The sequence below is a fragment of the Dermacentor variabilis genome, chromosome 4 (genome assembly GCF_050947875.1).
Source record: "Dermacentor variabilis isolate Ectoservices chromosome 4, ASM5094787v1, whole genome shotgun sequence".
Taxonomy (NCBI): Eukaryota; Metazoa; Arthropoda; class Arachnida; order Ixodida; family Ixodidae; genus Dermacentor; species Dermacentor variabilis.
This window is the reverse complement of record NC_134571.1, coordinates 100820704-100843445: the sequence shown is the minus strand read 5'-3', so window position 1 is coordinate 100843445 and position 22742 is coordinate 100820704. Positions and strand designations below refer to the sequence as shown.

General features: G+C 47.8%; 1 protein-coding gene across 4 annotated transcripts in view; it reads right to left on the bottom strand.

Annotated features, from left to right (window-relative positions):
* LOC142579574 (dopamine receptor 1-like) overlaps nt 1-22742 on the bottom strand; it is a 533834-nt gene that overhangs the window by 169035 nt on the left and 342057 nt on the right. Inside the window, exon 1 of one of the 4 annotated variants that reach the window (XM_075689929.1) lies at nt 789-924. The exons of the other annotated variants lie outside the window; for them this stretch is intronic. The gene's annotated coding sequence lies outside the window, so the exon portion shown is untranslated. Of the gene's footprint in view, nt 1-788; nt 925-22742 lie in introns of those variants that run through there. 4 annotated transcript variants of the gene reach the window in all.

Here is a 22742-nt window from a genome sequence, read left to right as displayed (position 1 = left end):
TGTCGTCATAGTTTATAGTTTACTTCTACTTATTATCTTATTGATGCACGACCAATGACGTTTTATTTATTTTTTCGTATCCTTTTGAGCGCCGCGTAGGCAACACGTCAGAAAAGCGAAATGTCATCTTCGAGGTGACTGAACTTCAACTCTCTCCTCACTTTTGTAATGAATTGTTTTTCATAGCGTTCGCATACATGTTGTCGTATCAGAGGCGAAATAGAAGACGTATATGTCAAACAGGAATGCCGTGCAACTGTAGCCTTTCGATAGGTGTTTGAGGTGGACGTCGCAGAAACCTCGTGTATAGAAAAGCGCCGATCACGAATTCTTCCATCCGGATTCCGTGACAAGGGCCACGGAACCGGCTCATATGTCAGTGTCTATTATTGTACTACAGCGTGAGAGCAGCCTGTTTCAACGAAGGAACGATTAGATAGATAGATAGATAGATAGATAGATAGATAGATAGATAGATAGATAGATAGATAGATAGATAGATAGATAGATAGATAGATAGATAGATAGATAGATAGATAGATAGATAGATAGATAGATAGATAGATAGATAGATAGATAGATAGATAGATAGATAGATAGAAAAGAGAATGAATGATGGTCCCCGCCACATTCAAGGTCTTAGCCGAAGAAAGTTGCTCAACAACTCCGCTCGCAAGAAAAATGAGCTCGAGCGCAACAGTTTTGCTAGCGGCGCGGGAATCAAGAAAGCCACGAGAAACATACTTCCCGCGTCTGGTTAGAACGGAGATGAATTCAGGAGCACTTACATGACGGGGAAGAAAAATGGAGCAGGTTTCTGGCTTTTGTTCGTTGAGCTTGCAGGCGCATCACATCCACGACGATGATGAAGCGGTTTTTAATGGCACAGCGGCCGTGTCGACTGCGACGCGCCCAACATTGCAGCGGTCCGCTTCGGCGCAGTTTAACACAGCGAGTCACGAGGGAGCTGTCAAACAGAGATTGCGCAGCACCGCGCCTAACCCATCGCCTGCTCGCGCTGTCGCGTCTGCGGCCTAGTAGTTCAGCGTTTTGGAAGCGTTGCAGATGGCTAAGAATAAGAAGGAGGCAGAAAAGGGCTCCTCCCTATGTCGAAAGCGCTACTAAAGGTCCTGATATACGTGCTCTCGCGTTATCGGAGCACCGCCACCGCTGTATCGCATGCAGATTAGCGCGCGTCACGCATGACGTGTGGCGAAGTCGAACTACGTGCAGCGACCGGCGACATTTTGTTTGTTGCCGACGTTATCGCTACCCCAGCAAGTAAATTCAATCCAACCGAAACTTTTATATATATTTTTTTATTATGGGGTTTTACGTGCCAAAACCACTTTCTGATTATGACGCACGCCGTAGTGGAGGACCCCGAAAATTTTGACTACCTGGGGTTCTTTAACGTGCACCTAAATCTAAGTACACGGGTGTTTTCGCATTTCGACCCCATCGAAATGCGGCCGCCGGGGCCGGGATTCGATCCCGCGACCTCGTGCTCAGCAGCCCAACACCATAGCCACTGAGTAACCACGGCGGGTCAACCGAAACTCAGACTAATGCTCGTAGTGCGCACATTTTGCGACAATGGCTCTGAAGCACTTGCTCATTTAACCGCAGAAAGCCCGAACAACATCCCACATCAAGAAAATTTGAACAATTTGTCCTCCCTTACTTCTGGCCTTAGAAAGTACATCCTTAGAAACAGAAATGTAACTTGAGAGTAAAACTGACTCAGCATAGTAATTAATAATTGTTAATTAGTTTTCTGAACTATCCTCAGCTGAAACTTCGCAGAGGGCGTCAAAAGCGTTGCTATAGGTTTTGCGGGCAAGTTTCCCTCGATTAAAACAAATCTTTGAGGCATCAAACGGAGCGGCTCTAAAATGATACATAGGACTCGACATGGAGAAAACGAGATATAGAAGCGTGAATACGGCGCGCCTACTCCCTGTCCCATGAAGAGGTAGTATTTATACTACCTACAATATTGTCCATAAATGGACAATATTGTGCGATGCCAAATCAGCGCTACAGGCGCTAAAATACTTTTTAAACAAAGGACCATACTATCTGCTCGTGCTGGAAATCGTCGAACTTTATCACAGTGCCGAGTTAAGTGGCCACGTGATCACCTTTCAATGGGTGCCTAGCCATTGTGGTGTTTTTGGTAATGAACTCGCTGACAGTGAGGCAAGATCGGCCTCCTCTTCCTCTGATGAAGTACGGATTGCCTACTCGCGACCTGACACCAACTCCATGATCAAGGCACTCATGCAGGACCTTACAAAGGCTTACAGAGCCCACTCTGATAACATTCACAGACGTCTACATATGATTGACCCAGACGGTAAATTCTGTTTGCCCCCGAAGATGACACGGAGCAAAACATCATTACTACACAGGATTCGGCTCGGCGTTGCTTTCACCCGTCGCTACGCACACCTCATCGGTCAATCGAACAGCCCTGATTGTGTACACTGCCAGATGCCCGAAACACTGCAACACGTACTGTGCGACTGCCCAGCATATATGCTGGAGCGAAGGACGTTAGACAGTTTCTTAGCCAGCGTTGGCAGGCAACTACTGTCGGAGGAAGCTATCCTCGGCCCATGGCCTGACACTGCAATTTCAATGCGTGCAACAAAAGTATTGTTGAAGTTCCTGCAGGACACCAAGCTCGACGAGCGGCTCTAGCGAGGCAACTGTCTCATGTACATAAGCACTCACCACTTCTCTTATCATCATCGTCCATTCCAATACTTTCACTCCCCTTCCCTCTTCCCCAGTGCAGAGTAGCAGACTAGAGCGCACTAGCTCAGGTCGACCTCTCTGTCTTTCCTATCAATAAATTCTATTCATTCATATACATGAAGTCACGCTCATACAGGGTCTTAGCTGACTCGGATATCAGAAGCCGACGTCAACGTCTGTCGTAGCATATTTTACACGTATTACTTTTTTAAAATAAAAGCTTATTGGTTCCGAAATGGTAGGCATAGGGCTAACCTTGACATCTCCGACACGCGCGGTGATCAGCGTAACCTTTAGTGCGCCCTATACGGGTCAATATTTAGGTACCATAAAGCCACCATACCGTACGCACGCGCTGAGTAGCCACTAGGCGCTGATAAGTGTTGGTACCATAGACAGCCTGTCATTCTTCACCATGTATACGGACACTGTAAACGTCATGACTGCAGGTATATATAACATCGTAGTAGGTGTTGAAGTATACAAACGACCTTAACCTCTATTCATCGGTGCCGCAAACTTTTGTTTGAAGACAAATTTAGGCTGCTGTCTTCGTTTCTTTCTTCCTTTTCTTTTAACGAGTGGTCAAGTGCAGCTCAACTGCTCCGAAATGGTGAGCGCCGGCATACAACCAATCACTCGTTTCCACAAGAAAGTTTTTACACTAGAATTGTTCGTAAAAACCGATTCCAGGCAATCGGGATGTCCGGCATATTGTTAGCCATAGTGCCCGATCGACGGCAAACAGAACTTACGAACGAAAAACTTTGAAAATTTGGCTCTTGGCAAAAGACATATTTAGACATAAAAAAATGCAAACGACAGGAAGAAACAGACCGCAAAGGAGACCACTAGTGCATGTTTCTTTCTTGTTTCTCTCGCGCTTAATTATGTGTGTCTTATAAATGCACCCATCGACCCAATTGTCGTCATTGCCAAAAAATATTCTGGGCTCGTATTCGTCAAACCTTTCTTGCTTAAGGACATTTACTCCAACCAGCGTTTGCCATGGATCTCCGTAAATCCCGCACAGGTTGAAATAAGCCAAACAGCGACATCACAGGTATCATTTTCCGATAAGGTGTCTTAATGCCTCTAACATTGCCGATACTTCCTCTCAATTAAAAGCGCAGGAGCAAATTGATTGTGCGCGAAAGATTTTCGGCAGAAGCAGCCTCAGAATGACTGCCGACGTTAATGCTATTAGTACTGAATCAATGCAGCGACACACCATAATGACACCGCCGAAACGCGTTCCCTATAAGGCATGTACTGCAGCCGCGGGCTCCTCTCTCGCGCCTCCCTCTGGACACGGTGCGCCATCTAGCGGCGCCACCGCAAGGCCTACGCGTGGCACGTGTAGAGGGTCATCGAAGAGCGGTGCATACCCAGAGGGACATAGTGTTAAAAGTTGGAGGGAAAGAGGTTAATCGAAGAGCGGCACATACCCCGCGTCAAATACTCAGAGACCCAAGTTAGTTCGATGGTCGGTTTCGGACCCAGTTTCCTCACAACAGCAGCCCGATGCTTCCCATTAGACCAAGGACTACAATGTGGCTCAAGCTGGCGTGCAAGAGGTTACATGGCGATAAACAAACATACAGATGAGTATGCGAACGAAGCGGAGTTCTTAAGGAGCAGTAATCACATTAAAGAAACTAAGTACACTTAAGTTCGTAGCATAAACCCAACAAAAAACTTTAGTTTTCAGCAAACGCTCGTACATCTCTCTCGCTCTCGCTCTCTATCTATGTTTTGCATTCGTCTATTTGTCACGTTCAACAATGACGTGGTCTCGACTACCCTAGCTATGCACGCGTGATTGTCCGCACAGTGCGCAGGCCATTGCTGTGGGCAAACAAAAAAAAAAGAATAAAAAAAGAAAAGAAAGAAAGATACCGCTATATGTCACGGTGCAAGCAAGCGACCAGACACAGCGCTCTCCCGACTTTCTCTGGGGGTAGCGAGACACAGCCACTTCTTTTTTTTTCTTTTTTTTAATGCGTGGGTGATACCACTATCGCAGAGGTGCCAAATGCCTGGGGCTGCTGTCGACCTCGGGAAAGACCGTGTTCCACCGGAGGCACCGAAACCGTTCCTATTGGTGTGCGTCTTGAGCCCCTTCGGTGGCGGTCATCTCGTGTTTAGAAACCCCGAGAGATATTGAGAGTAGAGAGTGATACAAAGAAAGGCCAACGCTGCGGCAGCTATGGGTGCCCCTTTCACATTTTTCACCAGTTGTGTCTGCTCTGCCGTGTCGTCATCACACCTCTCCTCCTCAGACTTTATCGCCTTTCGCCCTCGCTGGCGACTGCTCACGTAGGCCAGCACTTGTGCCTGCGTCAGCAGCGAGCGCCTTCTGGCTCAACCCGCGTACAGCGGTGGCCTTATTAAAAGAGAGTGCGCTGCATTTTGTTAGAAGCGCGGCCAACTCTGCCGCGCTGCGCAGCCGCAGTGACCATCAATCAGGAGCCGTCGACGACGACGAAGTCAGTTCAGAGAGGACGCTATATGCCGGTAATGACGCCGGCCGATCCAGGCAAACAAGATGGGCCAGCGTAGGCTCAGTTTAATGAATCTTGGCAACTGAAGAGTTGACGGCTCTTCTGCAATCTCAGGAGGATAGTAAAATGTCCATCTGAGCGTGGACATGAAATAAATTGAAGAGCGAAGTGTAAAAGAAAGATATGGTAGGGCGCAGGATTACGAACACTAAACGGCGGCGATCTACCAGACGTATTTGGCCGGCGGCAATGGTTGAGTGATGGGGTTAAACTTCTGTACTGAACACGTGGGATGTGAGAGACTCCGTAATGGAAGGCTGCAGAATAGGTTTGGCCTCCTGGGCTTCCATAACGTGCACGCAGAAGTCTCCGCGCAAGTGTTTCTTTATTCCGTCCTTACCGTAATGAAGTCGCTGTGACCCGAATCGAACCTACGATCGTCTACTAAGAAGCAATAATACCCACTGGTCATTTTCGATGGAAATGTTTCTAGCATGTACGAACAGCCACAATTCGGTTCGATTGGATTTCAGTGACTGAGGTGACTTAACGGTGATGACTCCCGTATGAGTCTATTCGACCAATAAGTGGCAGGCCGAAGCCTGAACGACAAAACAGATAGCGCGCGACAAACAGACGGGCAGTTAACTCTGTGTCAGTATTTTTATTCCTCTACGTCATCCTTCTCCTTTTCAACCATTTTAACATTAGCGTAATGTATGAAGCGACCCTTTCAACTAAAAAAAGATTCTGGTTAAACGAAACAGCCCTACTCGGCACGATATTAAGGATATGTGGTCCAAAAAAGAAGCCAGAGATATAAAGAAGGGAAGGCAAATAGGTGAACTCTGGTCGCGCCATGTTGGCTACCCTAAACCGTGGAAGGGGAGGGGGAGGGTAAAGGGGCAAATAGAGATAACGACGAACGCAAATAACCGCAAGTGTTCGTATAGCCCTGTTGCTTTCAATGACTGCATTGGCACTTCGATGGCTCGAGTTATTCGGCCAAGGTTCCAGGAGCTTTGCTTCTGAAAACGGCCTGTCGTGTAAGCGGCTCACACTAATACACCGAGCTCTTCGTTGAGGTTGGACAGTGGCACAAATTGTGCACTATGTGTAGTTTTATCACATCTATAAGAATGGCATGCGGCGCTGTAGGCCATTCTGATGAGGTATGAAGAAATGTCCGTGAAAGCGACGTCCAACCTCCAGCGAAGCACTAAGGCTGTTTCTCAACAAGAGAATTCGGGTGGCAGAAGAACTCGGAAGTCGGGCTTCAATGAACTCAAACGAACACAGTCCAAAGCAAGTAAGAGATTTGCCGCTTTAATGAAGATACGGAGTGGAAAAGTTGCACGGGCGACTGATTGATTGTTTGATTAACATGTCAAGGGAAAACATGTGAGAGGGAAGTGAGGCAGGAGACGGAGATAAGGCCGCTGCGAGAAACGAATCGCGTTTAGCTCTGCACGAGGGCGCCCACCTCGCTATGCGCCCTCGCGGAAAAATCCGCGGCCACCACCAAGCGCGGATGGCGCGCATCCAGAACATATACAATCAGTGCCCGCAGGGCTGCGATGGAAGCTGAAAGATGCGCACGCGTCAAGCCGTGGCCGCTACCGTCGTCGCTCCGGAAAGTCTTGCGGTTGCTGTGGCACCCCTGCCTTGGGCAAAGCATATCGCCGCCGCGAAACCAACTTGAAATTTTTCCCTTTCCGCCGACATCCACTACAGGGCCTTCCCATCGGCCTCACCCTCACTTTTCTTTTTTTTTTTCCGACCGGCACTAGAACTTTGACTTAACGGAGATAGTACAACTCAAGGAGAGGGAGGAAAGAGTGGAGGGTTGAATTCCACGCATATCCAGCGGACACTTTTTGCACGCTGTTACGAAAGCGCTGGAAGTACAGGAACCGCGGCCCGCGGCATAGATAAAAGGATTTTAAGATATTAATCCCGTTGAGAGTGCTGATCACGAACCATGGACGTCGTCTGTGCATCGGCTTCGCATATCGCATCGTTTCTCCGCGTCCTTCCCGTCCACGCTTCCGCCATATTGCGCTAACACCAGTAGCACAACCAATGCGTCCTTTACAATATATGCCTTCTCACATCCCCGCGGCCACTTGCGGATGAACGAAAAGAAAGATATATCCGTCTCTTTTGTGACCTTCGCCCGCTTTTATTTCTAATTTAAATATACGCAAAAGGAGATACTGGAATCTGCTTCCCCGTATATTAAGCTATCATTGCAGCTATGTTTCACACTGTAATACAACCAATTCACTCCTTTTACACGCAGAGTGACATATGAGACACAAAACGCTGTTAGGGTCATGATCACGCGGTGACAGCGCAGCTACGTGCCATGGATGGAGCTATTAAGATGACGCAAATACGCGAGTGCCCGCACGCATAGATATTTAATTTACGGCGTTTTTTTTTTCATACGTTTGCTTGAACCATGCAGTTGACAGAACAGTTTGCGAACGCATTATCGAGAGGCACATGCAGTATCTTGAGAACCACGCGGTGCGTTTTAGCTTTGCAGGAGCAGAAGACTGGAATAATATCATTTATTCAAGCTTAATTGCAGTGTAAAATTTTGAAGAGTTCTGCAAGGCCAGTCACACACTGCATTTTTCAATTTGCCCATAATTCCTCATCTCTACGTTGTAACGCGCTCTCGTCAGAGAGAGAGAGAGAGAGAGAAAGAAAGCATAAATGAAACGCACGGAAGCTAATCACGACTGAGCCTAGTTGGCTACCGTACAAAGAGAAAAAGAGAAATAGGTGGAAAATATTATAAGAAGGGTGACTGATGATGATGATGTATGGATTTTAATTGCGTGATATGATATTTGATTTATTGGCAAGATATGACCTGAGTTGCCAGTCACCGACGTGTTGCGATTCTCAGCGATGTGTCAAATACGGTCGCTCAGTCCGGCTAACCAGCCGTATCGAAGCAGCGCTTTTGAGGCCTTCTGCAGCTGTGTTGTGCGAAACAATTCTTCAGTCTAGTTTATGTTTCTTTTTGGAGTGGTCTGGCGAACAAGCCTTTCATATTTCAATGACCTCTCACTCACCTCTAGCAGCGGTCACAAATGCATTGAGCCTGTGCGACGAACCAAACATTAAGACTGATTTTTGTCACCCTAAGTACATCCATTCCTGCAAATCCTCTATTTTAATTGCTGTGGAATAGAAAAAAAAAAGATGTAAAAGAAAAACGTGAGACCGTTATGCTGAGAGATCGCATGTGCAAACGTGTCGATGGCAAATACATCATTAGAGAGCGCTGTAGGGTACATGAACTATAGCGACGGACGTCTAAAGCAGTTCCCTTCAACGCTTGGTTAAGAAACATGAACAAGCGAAAAGAAGTTTCGCAGACACCTCGCTTCGCAAACGTTGTCACATAGCTGACGCGTGCGGAGACGTCATGCACTCGGACGCCGACGTCACGACTCCAAATGACAACGTTCCAACGCACCCCTTGGTCTTTGCTAATTAGCATTCAGTAAACGTAAGCAGCAGCTGCTGACATGAAAGCACGCGTGCGCACGATTCAAATCTGGCCGTTCATATGGGGGCTCTATAATCGCCCACAATGCTGAGATTGCCAATATGCCATGACGAGAGTATCCGCGCCACGCGCTCTGTCATGCTGAGTAACATGCAAGAGGTCCTTGCATGCGTAACAAGTTGTTCTGGACTCCACCCTGAAGCAATGTCCACACGGTTTGCACAAAGTACGACTACACACACACACACACACACACACACACACACACACACACACACACACACACACACACACACACACACACACACACACACACACACACACACACACACACACACACACACACACACACACACACACACACACACACACACACACACACACACACAAACACACACACACACAAAGAAATGTTTGAACATTGTCGTCCAAAACTTTTCTAAGAGGATGACTGTAGATCAGCCAGTTTGCGTATGAGACTAAGAGAAAAAAAATTGATCACCACAAAGCATTCGCCAAAACTGCGGCCTTCCTAATTGCATTCGATCCCTCAGCAATGCCTCATTCAATCCAAAGCCTGCTCCGAATGGGCGTGTTCGTGATAAAATGTATGCTTCACTTCTATAGCTTTAGCTAAAATATTGATGTCCAAAGCAGAAAGCCCTTATTAAATACTTTCGAGCGTACCTGCGAAAATTATCAGTGTAACAAAAGTACGCATTGTGTCACGTGTAATACTTTGCGGAAGCTTAAAACGAAATGGTCGCAGGGAGGTGTAGTTTTGAACTAATAATAATAATATTTGGGGTTTTACGTGCCAAAACCACTTTCTGATTATGAGGCACGCCGTAGTGGAGGACTCCGGAAATTTTGACCACCTGGGGTTCTTTAACGTGCACCTAAATCTAAGCACACGGGTGTTTTCGCATTTCGCCCCCATCGAAATGCGGCCGCCGTGGCCGGGATTCGATCCCGCGACCTCGTGCTCAGCAGCCCAACACCATAGCCACTGAGCAACCACGGCGGGTTAGTTTTGAACTGATGAAGGCTAAACGAAGAAGGTGAGGCCTTACGTACGTTGGAGAGAGCGCTTCTGACAACGCAACTTGCCTTTCCATAAAGAAGAGAGGTCCGCTTGTCAAAAGATTGGCTGCAGGCCCAGTCTTTTCCGGTTCATTCGTCGCCGAACGCTCATAGAGTGTTGGAAACTTGCGACATGAAGTGCTTATTGGGGCTACTTTATTCAGGGACCCTGTTTAAGAGGAATTGCTCGCATTTATATCACGCTCAGGGCACGCTTACTGGCTGTGTTACAGGAGTAACGGGGAACCTCATATGACCATTTTTGGCTCTTTCGCGCCGCACAGTTCTGGAGTATATCGACGGGATGCTCGATCTTCGATACCAACGCGTCACACTCGGAATATTGTTTTGCTGATGGTACAATTTTAAAGGAGATGGCTGATACGTTTACTCCGCCCAGTTCCAGCTTGAAAACCGTGTCAATATTTTTTTTTATGCTGAGCAGTTCTCGGTATATTCAGCATACCGTTATGGTATAATCACCTCGGCGTTTCGAAAGGAAACCTTTAGGCATCGCCAACAGTCATATGTTTCGCCAACAGCCGTAAAGAGGCCTTGTTGCTTCTCCTTTCTTTTTCATTTACATTTCTTTTCTTCCTTCTTTTCTTTATCGATTCGTTCCCCTTATTTCGAAACCGACGTTGCGTAAATGGTCTCTGAAAACAGCTCAGAAAGTCGTTGTGCATTTTCTTACCGCAGTGTCGTTATGATGGTATATATGAGGATGCGAATAGAATGAATAAATAAGGAGGACCCATGGACGCCAGTACAGAGGCACGACAGCGCACTCTGAATCCAACCTTACTAACTGGAAGCAACCTGGTTCCCTAATGCAAACGATTGCATGCAAACCTTAGCGAGTCACCGACATTAAGCGCGCTCAGCGAGGACGGAGTGATAGATGAAACGAACCCACTCGCGTCCCACGCAAAAAAATGGACTAGTACGTGGAACAACTAAGCGGCACAGCTACAATGGAAGGAGAGCGTTTTTTTTTCCTTCAGGCACCACGTTTCACTGAAAACATACTAGCTAGAACAGGCTTTGCTGGCTCACAATGGCTCTCAATTCAAAAGAAAGTGCGCTACGTCATTCCTCGCATTCCTAAAACTATCCCCGTGAGTTCATTTTTTTCCCTTTGTTTTTCCAGGATCGTTTATTTCGAAAAAAATACACGCGAGAAACGTTGGATACCATTTCTTTAATATGATGTGCTTCTTTTGTTTTTCTTTTTGAATGCCAGTCCGTACCGGATGCTCGTGAATTCACGTCGCTTGAGTCATCACGTATAATTGTGTGAGAAATATTAGTACACGAAAGGCCCCTCTAGCTACAACTGAAGTAGAGGAGACAAACAAGTTCTTCAAATACCAACGCTGCAACGAAACTCCGCCAGTCGTCGTTGTACCTGTCCAGCTTGCCTTCGCAGCCCGCGTAAAGTTCTATAGAAGCTTGCAGAACGACGCCGGTGATTGCATGTTCCTGTGGCGCTTAGTCACGGATAAATGGCGGAGGATATGAATTCACGCTGATTCTTACCGGTGCCAGTGCAATGAGTATGGGATGACTTGAGAAAGAAATGTGGTCAATGAACCCGGCGACGGCGTCGTCAGCCTTTTGTACGCGCACGATGAACAGTATGTCCGTGATTCGACTTTCCTTACAAACGTGTATGTACGGCGCATATCTTTGTCCATGAGCTCGGCAGGATATAGAATTCTGCGCAGCCGATGCTCTTTCCCAAAACAAGACTGCCACCGTTTCGAAGAAGGAAGAACACATTGAGAAAGCGGGGTGCGCCGCACGCGTGGAGGAGACAAGAAGGAGAGGCCGTTGTAAGGTGACGACGCACGAATGAAAAGGTTACATCTCCTAGTACAGAAAGCGTCCACGCACTTGCGCACGTTAATGTTGTTCACATTAACATGACGCTTTCATTTTCTCTGACGCAGCATAGACTTGTGAACTTACAGAAAGCAAGGAAAACAATTATGGGTTTTAACATCCCGAGGCTGCGAATTGAGCTGTAAGGGAGACCGTAGTGGAAGACTCGAGAATTATTTTGACCACCTCCGGGCTTTTTTTTTTTTAAACATGCACCTACGGCACAGTGCACGGGCGTGTTTGCATCAGAAGGAGGCCGGCGTGGCGGGCAATCGAACACACGACTTCATGCTCAGCCGCGCAGCGACTTAGTTATACGAAGCCACTGCGACAGGTATGCTTATTGTTAACTACGCACTGCGTTTGCAGCTCGGAAGCCTGCAGCTGCAGTCATAAGAATTAAGAGAAAAAAAAGGAAACTAAAATGGCGACAGGGCACGTGCGGCCTTTACGTGTTACCGAAAGTGCCGCTGGCCGAAGCAATCGGTCCGAGAGGATGCAGTCGCTATACCGTCGTGCCATTAACGACACGCCTCGCGCAAGCCAGTAGCAGGTCTCGCGTTCGCGTAAATCAGACGGGCGCAGCCGCTCGCTGCTCAACGACGACGATCCACAACACGGGGCGCCCCGTGTAAGCGGCGGTTATCATTTGCGAGAGTTGCGTCAGCGGTCGTTGTCGCGTCCTGCACGGCAGCACCCTTGGATGCTCGCGATCGACATAATGGCGCTCGTGTTTATGGCGGCATATTTCTTTCTTTATTCACCTCACTGCCCAATCCCTGGAAAAGGATATTGGGTCAGCGCGTGCCCCATGCACAATTTAGGAACGCAATCCGGTCCCGACAGGTAAGCACTGGTACTTATTGTACTTTGAGCTGTGACAGAGTCGGTGACCCGTTCAGATGTTACTCAGGATTCCAGGCGAGCATTTTTGTAAACAAATATTCATCGGCCATGGCTTCGCGCTTCACAGATCCAGTGCAACGCGGGTGTTGCTACTATTTCAGAAATCGACTGACCTCATTCATAGACCGACTGTACATTCGTCTGGTGGGACAGCCCCACATGGGCGTAGTGCTAATGTCCATCGACCTCCTTCTCGTTTCCTTCTTTCCTTTTGTTTCTATGATCCCTTAACTCGGTGTAGGGTACTAAGTCGGACGCGCGTATGGTTGACCTCTCTGCCTTTTCGTATTTTTCTTTTCGCCACCTCCTGTGCCCGCAAACGGGTTTCGTTCATTTTTCGGGAAATGAAAGACGCGGGAAGCTCTTTCTCAAGGGGCTACAAAAGCCAAAAGCAATTACTAATTCTGGGCCATCTCGGAGGCTTACGCCTTAGCTGCTTTAAGAGCAGCAGATCAGAGCGAAGCGCTTGCGAAAAGCTTGCAGCCGCTCAGAGGCGCTTCACGCTGACTCATCCTTTTCATTCAAATGCGTTTTCAACCTTTCGCCTCCTGAGTCGTGACGTCGGGATCTTAGTGCTTGGTGACGTTGAATGCCAGAAAGAATTGCTGACCTGAGCTTCTCAAGCGCACAGGCCACAGGTCTCAAGCAAGCCCTCTGTTCTTTGAGGTCATTTTCATCTCTGCGGAATGTAAGAAGGCAAGCTATCGCAAGTACAAATTGCTGAAATGCGTGACCGCGCATTTCGCTGGCTCTTTGGAAAAATGTCACCTGCCGATGACTCGCCTCTATGAGGCTATCCATAGCGGACCCGCTCAAATACTCTTGGGAACCGCGAGGATTCTGTGAACTAAAATTTACGAAATACTATATATAGGGGCTCCTATCTGTGAAGAGAGGGTTTATTGGGGCACGACGTACCTTACGGCCTTGAGCACTAGCCGGAGTGGCGCTATCGTAAGGAGGACGTCTTCTTCCGCTACTCTCTATTTCCTCGTGCCCCACTTCGGCTTGTGGCCCATACCCAAATCATACAAGATCGTCACGCTTGTAACAATGTAAGTGACTAAGTGGTTTGCCAATCCATATTGTACAACAACCACGCCACTCGCCTTGTTTTTAAACGGCTGTACGAAGTGACTGGTATGGTTTTATGCAAATCGGATGCAAGAAATTCTTGAATTCTTTGTTAGCATACGCAGCCTTGTGATATATTACAAGGCATGGTTTCTTAAAGTTCAAGTTTATATAGCTTCCTATAATTACAGCAAACTTGCTCCACAAGGAGAGGCCACGGCCCTTGCAGCTATAGAGATCTCCTAGAATGAACGTACGCAAAAACTGCAAACACTAAAACTTGAGAACCCGCCTTCCAAGGAGTAACAAAGAAGAAAAAGAAGGACTGGAAGTCCACGGACGAAATTGTACATGTCGACAAGGACGAAGCAAATATCGCTTGACTCGCGTTCATAATTTTTCTATATTGACGCTTTAAGCATGTTTACGAAATGTGTTTTATCGCCGGAGCGTTTTTTTTCCCATATCACTTCATGTCATCATCCTTTGCTCATAGAAGATTCATTTTTGTTTTTGGAGAAGCCGGCGACACAAAAGCAGCCAATAGTTCCATATTCATCTAGATAAATCACTCACTTATATAGTCCAAATAAAGCCTTGACGTCGTTTGGCAGACAGCTTTATGCTCGCAACAATGCGTATACTACATATCAATATCGTTTTTTTTCTTGCATTCGATTTTGCAAATCTAGCGTAAAGAAACGTTTCAAATGCGGAACTGTCTATGAAGTGCGTGTGTAGGAGACGTTGTCATCATCGATGACGCCGGCTACTTCAGTTAGCTTAAAGCCTAGCCACTAAACAGCCACCAAATATTATTACACATCAGGACGCAAAAAAAAAAAAGCAGAGTAAGTAAGTGTTTGGGAACGTTTGCTACCGAGAGACGTCATTTATAGTGGTGGTGGTGGAAGTGGGGTTCGGGAATTACAGGGTTAAGAGAAGAGGAGTAAACGGTGCCATCTACAACTCCACGGTCTCCTTGAACACGCATAATAGCAAAGACACGCTTTCTTTATCCTAGCGAGCGTGGGCTCGGAGAAAGGTACGATCGCACAACCCAATAACACTTACCTCCCCATCCTTTAAGAAAAGTGAAATGCAGCAGCCAAAAACATCTTGCCCTTAACCTCTCCAATATGTGCATCTCCACCCCCCTCCTCCTCTTCTTCCCTCGCCCTCTCTAAGCCCCATATAAACATATCCATCTAACACGCATTCGTTTAGGTACCAAGAAATCAAAGCTGCCTTACGTAAAAGAAACAAAAAACCAGAAATAAATAGCGAGACATCAAGCACACCCGGTTCACTATACGATCAAAACCTCGACACATTCTTGTCAGGCCGCCAAAACTTGCAAACAGCTATACGATGATAAATGATGCGCGCATCGACAGCAAGAAGTACGAAAAATTGATGACGGGGAAGTGCTGGCGCCTGGACGATAATGAGGTTGGACAGGGTGCGTGACGCAAAGGCGCCACTGTGGTACGCGATGTCGTGGGAGATATGGTGAAGGACGGAAACAAAATTGTAGGAGCGAGCATTACGTTGGGCAAGCCAGTCTTGGCAAGCGAACTCCCCCGTGAAGCTATTCCCTTGCCTTTTTTTCCCTCGCAGTGCGTCAGCCCAACACGTGACCTCTGAGACTGCGTGTTGCACGAGAATGTTCGGTTCCCGGTCATTTTTAACCGACGGCCACTTGTTTCGGCTGCCCTGCTGAGGGGCAGCCAAAAAAGCTAACGCACGCTGGACCTGACCTGACGACCACGTGTTTCGGCCGACTCGTTTATCTTGAATCGCGTTGCGCAATGCTTCCTCCAAGCTCTTTCCTTCCTCGATGACCGGTATGCGCGGATTCCCAAAAGGAACGGATGAGGCGCTTTAACGCGCGCCTTTTAATCCCCGTCAAAGGCCAGCGAGATTCAATTAAAAGGCCGTGTCCTCGCGTGCTGCATTCCTCAACGACGCGAGCGAGTTACTTATCGCAGCCGACGCTTCTATCGTGGATCGGTTATTTACATGGGCGAATAACGGATGACAGCGCGATGGGGCGTCACGAAGATCCCGCGATCGCGCGGCGGCAGCTGCTGTCGGACGCACTGCTACGGTAATATGGCCTTCCCAATGTTCTTCCCAAGCCGCTGCGCGCTCCGTAAAAGGGCAGAATCTCCCCCGCCCTGCCACAAGGGCGCGGAAACGGCTCGATGAGCGAGTCGATATGTTATTTTTTTTCTTTTTTCGCATGCATGTGCGTCTGACCTGGCGCTTTCTGACGCCTTTATTCACGGTAAGTTGTTCATAGGTGGCCTCGTTTCGAGCGTCACAATGCCGGATCGACGCTCCCTGCGTCACGCGGTTTGCGTGCACGGTGGACGTCGGAACTCGGGAATACCGGAGCAAAGCAAAGACAGCTGCCTAATTAAATCCAGCGCAGGCCGGCGCCGAGCTCAATCAGCTTACACTGCATGGGGATTCGTTGGCACTCAACGAACGCGATGGCAGGCCCATGTTTTCCATGCACAGAGCTTTCGCAAGAGCCCATCGGCGAGTGTACGTATACAGCCTCACCTGTCAGCGCAAAACCAGTTGCTGCGTCCCACTGCCTAATTGTAGCTTTGGTCGAGAAATATGGCGCAGTAGTGACAGTAAGGACAGTGAAAACACGGGGTAGGTGGGAGGTGGAAGTTAAAGGTGGTGAGCAAAACGAGAATAAAGTGAAAGCGGGAGCCAACGTTTTGACGAGTTGACTTGCTGTTTTCAAGTAGGGACAGTAGCGTTTCTGCATGCACTGTTATCATTTTTGGATGAGCTTAGGTTGTACTCGCACAATAGGAGACAGCGGTTGGATTGTGAACTTGCGGCTTACGTGTCACAATTTGTGACCCACTCGCGAGAACTCATTCTTGAGTGCTTTTATGTATCGCTATGGCTTGTGTTTCTCGGGTGACCGCGCCGTCTGACAGGCACCAACATCTCCTTTCAGCAGTTAATAATAGTAATGATAAAGAAACACGCAGTTCATTTGGTCTCATCTGCACGTCGAATGTTTTTTTCTCCTTTTGAAAACTGTGCTTTTGTGCTACTACGAAACACTTCCAGCTGGTCAAATACTCGGTGCTGTTAAGAAGGGTACGTTTTATATGAGTCAAAGAACAGCACTGTCGGCAGCACGAGTTGAAGCAGTGTTAAGAAAGCTGAAAATAAATTATTACTACGCCGAGGCGTGTGGTTCCACCACGTAAAAGATAACCTTTCATTTTTGCCTGGCTGTGTTCTCTCGCGGTACTCGCAACAGCGCATTGAGTGCAGCGTGAAAAAGCGTACTGTTCACGTACACAGCAATTAGGGAATGGGGGAGCACAGATAGGCTCTCTAGCACCGACACAACCCTCACGCGACTCCTTTAGAACAAAACCTGAATGGGCGCTTAAGCAGTTCCGACGACATTAGAGAGAAGTAAGTATTAGCGCGCAAACTCGAGCAAATACTGGAGTAAAGAAAATGTCCCCGCCCGATTAATGACTCGGCTGCGAACGCCAAGCTGACACGTCGAGTTGCGACACGACTTGGTGGAGGCATGAGTTAACGGGGTCGGCTGACGCTACCAGCAAAAAGGCAGCAGCAGAGTGGACTCTCTTTGAGAGACCACGCGAAATAGAGTGGCTTGCGCAATTAATGCGTAAATATGCGACTCACGTCCTTACACGCTCTACCTCGTTTTTTTTTTCGCCTTCTCAACGTCCCAAAATAGCCACTGATGTGCTTTGCAACGCCAGCTGCGCGTGACAGAAAACAGTGACTCAACCTCAACCTTGTGCTAAATTATACGGGCTTATGGACATCGTCGTCAGTAGTTTATAATTCCAGAATATCGCGCTATGGGCTAACGTTGTCATCGTGTCATTTACTCGGCCAACTTACCAAACAATACGTCGTGCATAGCTACGTTTCTAGGTATAGTGTTTAGAGGAACACGGCAGAGGCAGTTGACATCGATAAGAGCAAAGTGCGAGAGACACATATTAAGAATTGGGCAAACCGCCGTGGTTGCTCAGTGGCTATGGTGTTGGGCTGCTGAGCACGAGGTCGCGGGATCGAATCCCGGCCACGGCGGCCGCATTTCGATGGGGGCGAAATGCGAAAACCCCCGTGTGCTTAGATTTAGGTGCACGTTAAAGAACCCCAGGTGGTCGAAATTTCCGGAGCCCTCCACTACGGCGTGCCTCATAATCAGAAAGTGGTTTTGATACGTAAAACCCCATAATGTAATTTTTTTAAGGAATTGGGCACAGCCTTATTGCATTGTGAATTGCCAGTTTTCGTTGTCATCATTTTCGTGATTTCTGCTCAGCGTGCATTACCAGACAACGCGAAATTCAGCGAGAACGTTATCTGAGGCTTTGGTTGGTACGGTAGCTTCTGTTTATAGACTGCGAAGAACAATTGCCCCTCATGCCTTCAGTGCAATAAGCTAATATACATTTTTGAGCTTGGGAATTTAAATCGCGGATACCTTGTTAAATGTTTCTCACAACAAACTGCATGACGGATGGTATAATTAAAAAAATATACGTTGTAGTGTTTCGCGAAAATGCACAATGGGTGATGAGGGAGGTCGTAATGAAGGGTTGTAGGTCCATTTTGTCTACATGTGTTTCTCCAAAAAAGTACCTAAAGCACGGTGCACGAACATTCATGCATACAACCCCACCCACCCACTCTACAGAATACAGCTATCTGTGCCGGGAATAGCCTTGCGACCTCGTGCTCCGCTGCTAACGCTCACGAGGGTTGCAATGGGGGCTTGTTGGTAATGCATCTCAAGGGATGTACGGTAGCGCGATTAAAAGACGGCACAAAAGAAGACCCACATGGACGCACACAGCGCTGTGTGTGTCCATGTGTGTCTTCTTTTGTACCGTGTTTTCATCGCGCTGCCGTACACCCCTTGAAGTTGCATTACCAACGAGCGCTCACGAGGTTTGCAATCATCTTGATCTAGCACAACTCACCTGTGCCCGACAGAAATAACGCTTCAACGAAAAACTGACCGGAGTGCCATCCGCCAGCGGTTCACGAGGCAAGAAAGCGATCCCCCAAGAGAGCAATCGCCGGAGACCACAATCGAAGAACATGGTCCCACCATGTATCAGCCTTTCGAAGAATGGACAACGCTTACTTTCACTTGACTCACTACTGCCAATGTAAGTACGGGCCCTGCGCACGTGAAGTGCGTCCCAGAATATGTCTTCGCGGTACAATGGGGCAGGCAAATGCGCTGTTTCTTGCCAGAGAGCGCGATGTTGCCTTTTGACTTGCGTTCCCCGTTCCCGGGTAGAATCGCGCTTTGGATTTGCTGGTGTTGACTGGAGCGGTAGTGTGCCCCACGCAACTTTTGTTCAGAGCCCTTCTTGTATACTGCGTGTTCGTATACATACAGGAGGGCAGAAAATTTTGCGGAATCTGCGACCGCGTGTCAAACCGCATTCATCCGCCCTCCGACGAAGCGAGTGCCTGGTGTCGCTCATGGTCATGCACGCCAGCAGGACAGGACGCGCACGAACAATGTCATGTCCCAACACCAGATGCTTGCTTCGTGCGAGGCTGCAATAATTCAGTTTGCAACGCCTATTGCATATTCCGTCAAATTTTGTCCCCGATCGTCCGAATGCGCATTCCGCCCGCAAGATGTATAATTTATACGGCCGTTGGCAGTGACCAGGAGGACCACTTGCGCATCATGTTCGCTGAAGAAATTTTATTCCGTGGATGACAAAATACTAGGTAAGTGAGAAAGACAGAAATGCGCAACTTAATTTCCATGTAAACTATCGCACGCAGTTACCGCTGAAAGCGAAATTGTGCACTGCGCTCATATTGGTGTCTGCTGAATAAATAAAAAAAAAACAACTAAACAAATATAGCATGGCACACAACGAGAAGCTATACTTGGTTAAATCGCCGCTTTAAGTGCAGAAATTTTCTTTTGAAGTGCTGTCTTTTTCGTTTTGTAAAGAAATAAAATGGAATGCTTTAACGTCGGAAGCCTCTTTTACATGAGTTTGAAATATTACGGAAGTAATGGCGGACGCTCGTTTTGCCTGAGAGCTCGTTTCAAAACAGTAACGATGCAAGGGCCAGACGCAATTTCACTGATGTTCTCCCTTGCCAGCATAGAACACGTCCCTCGCCATTTTCGTTAGCTTCAGCTTGGATTTACGATAATGACTACCATAACATTCCGTTAAGAACACTTTCTTATATCTCGTAAACGACACAGTTACATACTATACAGCAGATCCCACCGCGTCACGCAAGAACGCTCAAAGTTAGCGCCGGCTAAGTGGTTAAAAGCCAAACACAGCACGAGCCAGGCCAGGCGCCAATTCCGTCCCGCCTGCAGAGCTCAGAATTGTGTATTTATCGCACCGAATAGGCGCTGTTTTTCTCTTATCAATCCAGAAAAAACGCGCCTTCTTCAGCGTCTTACCAGGTAATATATTTCGAACTAGGGCAACACGTATCTTAAAATTACCATTCACGTGAGTTCGCGCATCCTCTTTACAAAAACAAAGACAATAGAAAAAAGTTATTACTGCTCATGTGTAATTACCGCTCAGTTTAGTGCAACAACGATAAAAAACATTTATCGCGGCTCGAGTGAGCTTTCGCGAAGACGTTAACCGATATGCGGGGAAAGATTAATAATAAAGGACGCGACGTTGAACAACACCGCTTGTGTCTGCACCAACCGACCTAGAGAGATGAGAACAAAGCAGATCCACAACGGGCTCACAGAAGATAGGGCTATGACGCCGCTCTTGGAAAGATTGATGCACGTTTCAGCGTTTGGCGGAGACGCGGGAACTGCTACATTCCAAGCCGATGCCCTCGAGGCGCAAGCGAACCGTACCTCTAGGGGTAAATAAAATTTACGCTGCCTCGAATATAAACGCGCACGCTCCGCGCAAAATTAGCATAAAGGTTCAAGTTCTGGTCAGGTAAAACACGGTGCGCGCGTTCGCAACTTAAAACGCGAGAATTTTGTTTTTCTCGCGTGGTAATCGAGGAACAATATTGCACGCCACGTAAGAACTTTGCCAGGACGCGGTATCTGTGGACAGTACCTCATCGTTCTTGTCAAGACTGGGAAGAGAAACAAGTAAAATGCAGGGACATTAACGAGAAGAAGGTGTGGTTTGCTGCCCTGCATGGGGGAAACATGATTTAAATAGATAGGAGGCAGGATCGATGGCCAAACGTAAATGGCCGCACAATATTCTGCGGTGGTTCAACCGCTTATGACAGTCCATCTCGCAGGCTTCTTCTAGATGGCAGGAAGCGAAGCGCTGTGGTTTCATTTAACGCATACGTCCGTTGTCAGCACTGTTTTCGTGTCTTTTGCACCAACAGTGGCCGGCTGTCCAGTTCTAGTGCAGCAACGGCAATAGAGTTTCGTACAAATACCAGAGGGAACTGTGGCGCTGGTGTCTACGGGAGCTGCAAGCAAGGCGGTTCAGCGAGCATGGGAACGACCGGTAGTGCATGGATTTGCCTAAACTTCGTCCTTCTGGCTCTAAGTGGCTTCACGACTACGCAGGCTGATCAGATTTAAGAAAGTACTGCTTTATAAATAACTGGATAGGCATTCTTAGGGTTTACCGCCGGCAGCATTCGAACACCGGGCCTCTACCACAGAAGCCCAATATTGAAACTATTACGCCACGGATTTGCCGTTTCAGCTGGCTCTGAAGCCACGGCCCCACGTTGGGGTGCCAAATTTGGGCTGAGGCCTGTGGCTTCAGAGCCAGTGGCGAGCTGAGGCTCTGGGAGATGACCACACCGCGGAGATGACACAGGGTGAAAGAGCCATTCAAGAGACAACCTTTACTGCCAGGAGTCCCAGGCCAACTGGCTGCTTCCTGGTCGCCACCCATCGCACTCCGGCTCCAGGCTGGATGCGCGTGGCACAGGCGCCTGAGCCAGGCCCAGGTGGTGAAAATGGCGGCACAGCGGCGCAGCCATGAAACCGGTATCCTGCCCCCCCCCTCAGTATATATATATATATATATATATATATATATATATATATATATATATATATATATATATATATATATATATATATACATATATAATCAGAGCAGAGGCAGAGAGGCTAACCATGCTCGCACCCGGTTGACTACACTTCAGATGGGGACAGGGCATGCAGGAGAAAAGGAGAATGAGTGTGAGCACCTGCAGATGAATGTTCGCTCACGTATAACCACAAGCACTTCCATAGTCTAGCTGCATTCAGGAAGCTCTTTTGCGCATTGGCGGCCTTGTGCGTACTAGAGTTATCCGGTCAAAGTCCCAGTATATTTGCTTCTAACAAATGTCTATCGTCTAAGCGGCTGAGACTAGTATGCAGAGAAGTCGTTGACAGTCCAAGGACTTCGAGTCGCCACCTGAGGCCACCACAACAAAAGCTGACGGACCATTCTTTTTAATAAAGTTTCTTCTTCTTCGTGGGCTTCGTCTTCTTCGTCTTCTTCCAAGGATGGAGAGCGGCCCAGGTCGTGCTCGGCAACTTCGTCATATCCGAAATAAGGGCCTTAGCATGCGAACTAAAGCGCAAACGCTCTTGCAGGCAAGCGTTGGCTTGGCCGTCGTCGCCTATACCGAGAAGAAGGGGTCTAGGCACGAGAAATGATACGGGAGATCGGCGAGCGTCGTCACCCAAGGGACCAGTCATGCTGACTCGTAAACAGAATGCGTTGAGGACTGGGCGCGCCAACTTTAATCAGACGACGTATGGACTCGTGTGTGCCTGGATCCGGCCAATATATAATGCACAACATGCAAAGCGTGTATGTGTTGTGTTTGTAGAATATACATTCTAAATTACACGATCAGCACCTTACCACACACAACGATGTGCACGAAACCTGTCTCATCCCCCAGACGTGCACAAGAACTAATATCCGTGCGTATCATCTAAAAGCCCAGCTGTC